Source organism: Nilaparvata lugens, chromosome 8 (assembly GCF_014356525.2).
Source record: "Nilaparvata lugens isolate BPH chromosome 8, ASM1435652v1, whole genome shotgun sequence".
Lineage (NCBI taxonomy): Eukaryota > Metazoa > Arthropoda > Insecta > Hemiptera > Delphacidae > Nilaparvata > Nilaparvata lugens.
This window is the reverse complement of record NC_052511.1, coordinates 4,461,107-4,464,325: the sequence shown is the minus strand read 5'-3', so window position 1 is coordinate 4,464,325 and position 3,219 is coordinate 4,461,107.

Below are 3,219 nucleotides of genomic sequence, written 5' to 3'. Positions count from 1 at the left end.
CTCCAATGGATGTGATATCAAGGAATAAATTGAGGCATTCCTGAATGCTCCAATGGATGTGACATCAAGGAAGAAATTGAGGCATTCCTTGATGCTCCAATGGATGTGACATCAAGGAAGAAATTGAGGCATTCATGAATGCTCCAATGGATATTATATCAAGGAAGAAATTGTGGCATTCCTGAATGCTCCAATGGATGTGACATCAAGGAAGAAATTGAGGCATTCATGAATGCTCCAATGGATATGATATCAAGGAAGTAATTGAGGCATTCCTGAATGCTCCAATGGATGTGACATCAAGGGAGAAATTGAGGCATTCCTTGATGCTCCAATGGATGTTACATCATGGAAGAAATTGAGGCATTCCTGAATGCTCCAATGGATATGACATCAAGGAAGAAAATGAGACATTCCTGAATGCTCCAATGGATGTTGACAACATCAATTATGAAATATAACTTTGAAGGCTGAGTTAGACTATGAGGATCAGTCAAAGTTTCAGATTGATGAGTTGGTGTTGAAATTGAAATGGACATAACCTACATAAAATGTTTGGACGAATTGAGACAAAATTAGGAAATAGAAGAAGTTTAGGGCAATAGCCTGTTTTTTCTTTTCCGACTATTGTAGGCTATTGTTTTCTCTATCCGACCGATCAATAAATGCCGTTTTGGCCACAAGAATGTCTGTTTCCAGGGTAGAAAAATCAATATAGGTTAGGTTAGGACTATAAACACTGTATTATATTTGAACTATATGTTCGGGTATTCGACTATTCAGAATTTTGTCTATAGTGAAGTCCACACTATTATAGCAGTATTTGATTGACATTGGTTTTGCTATCTTTGTCTATCATTCGACAAAGCAGATACAGATAGCGCTATCCTTCTATAACTCCGCATCTTTGCCAGATCGTTTTAGACCGACCAGGTCCAAATTAAAGAACAACTTGAAAGAATTTGAATTTCAATATAGATGGGACATATAGGCACCGAATGAATATAGTTTCAAATCAATTAATTCTTCATTTTTTCAAAGAGCAGATAATTGAAATGACTGGGATAGAAAGCTACGGTTACCTTGATCTATTTCTCTTCCGAAATGTTGAAATAGGATTACCGTTATGTATTTAAGGCCTTCTTTTTCACAAAATTTCCAGTCCAAAATATTTGTACAAACCAGATTTTTATCAAAGATTTTAATACTTGTCATAGACACTTATTTTTGAAGACTACATTGAGCTCAATGATAGTCAGTCAATTGAAGCCAATCTTACCTCTTTAAGCTGGATCCGCACACGACAGTGAACAGTGAAAGTTTTGGAACCTCCCATGAGTTATTATGGTATATAGTGCAGATTGCACAAAAGCTGGTTAAATTTTAATCATGATTAATTTCACGAGAAACGATCAGAGAAGGCTTTTTCGAAAAGAAGGCTTCTTTGATTGGTTCTCGTGAAATTAATCACGATTAAAATTTAACCGGCTTTTGTACAACCGGGCCATATTCACTCGGCCGAGTGAGAATAGTCCAATTAGAACTCTTGTGAATATTATATTTTCACTGTCACCATTGTGTGCGAATCCAGCTTTAAAAGTTAATTTGGATATTTGTGATTCGGTTTTGGATTTTCTTTTATCCTGATAACCTGATATTTCATTGATTCAGTTGGAGACGTTAGTAATATTGGAAGATATTTAGATATGATTTGTTATACTACTCCCCGCTAATCTTTTTCTTGTAAGGTTGAGCTATAAGTTACAGGTACATAAATCTAATAAGTCATGAACCAATAGTTGATGCTCCAACTAGTTGATACTAGTTTAGCTATCAATGATATTCAGCTAACATTACTTTTGACCTATCAATGATATTCAGCTAACATTACTTGACCTATCAATGATATTCAGCTAATATTACTTGACCTCTTGGCCTATCAGTGATGTTCATCCCGATTTATTCACCTAACATTATTTGATTTATCAATGACAGTCAACCCCATTTTTGCACCAGTTTAATTGGATATTGCTCCTCAAGGACGACCCCCATTACCATACTAATCCAAGGCAGACATTTAAGCAAAGTAATTTTCCTTGCATTATGGTTGTTATGAGTTTTTAAGTTTATAACATTTTCCAAGTTTACCTAACAAAACATAAATCTCGTCAATATACATCGCACACATCTAGTATTCCAATTTTAAGGAAAGGAAACTCTAATAAAAACCCTATAAAAACCTAGAATTTCAAGCTCTATCGTTCTGGTTTTTATCAATGCTTCAGTGGAAATGATAGGACAACATCGTTGCCACTTTTCCACTGTCTTCCATAGTAGATTTTTTTCATATATGTTTTAAATTCTATTAAATTTTTGTTTTGCTTTTATCATCGTGTTTCAAGACAAATGTAATAAAGCTAATAAATTAGTAATAAGTAGATTGGACTGTGTTTTAAAACAACGAATAAATATTTGAAGTATATCTAAGCTACTTGCAGCATATATTAGGTTTCTCTTTTAATTCTCAACTATAGTATTTTGTTCGTAATACTATGTACCTTAGAGTATTTACCATTGTCGTTCTTGATTATATGCTTGCATTGACCAAATGATTGTTCTAAACAGAAATTTTATAAGCAAATATCATAGATTCAAACTAATTGAACTCTATAATCCACAATCCTTCAATCTCTGGCTTGAGTAATTTTTGTTTTATTTTATTATCATAATATTACTTGAACGTTGAATTTTAATGTTGAAAATCAATTTTTAAACCCTTGGACGTGATTAGTCAACAGTTATTATTATTTTAAACTATTTTCTCTCTTCCTATTAACTATTTTCAGAATACTTCCTCAATTCATTCAAAGTTTATATCATGTCAAACTCCTGTATTATGCCTTCAATGAATTTTAGGAAATTTATAGGTTTTGTTGTGCTTGTATAGATGTGTTTGTAGAGTGTGAATGTGTTCATTAGATTAATTGATATAATTAGTAAGCTTATTGCTTATAAGAGTATGACTGATTATACAGAGTGTCTGATAAGTCACTCCCTATTTTCCTTTATTATTAATTATTTTAATTATTTAATTCCTATAATTCCTTTATTTATGAACCAATTTTGCTATAAATACATTTGTTAGATAGGGCACTCCTTGAGGTTATGTTTAACACCAATTTTCAGTTGTTTCAGTTTAAAAATGCCCCCTCTTTTGAC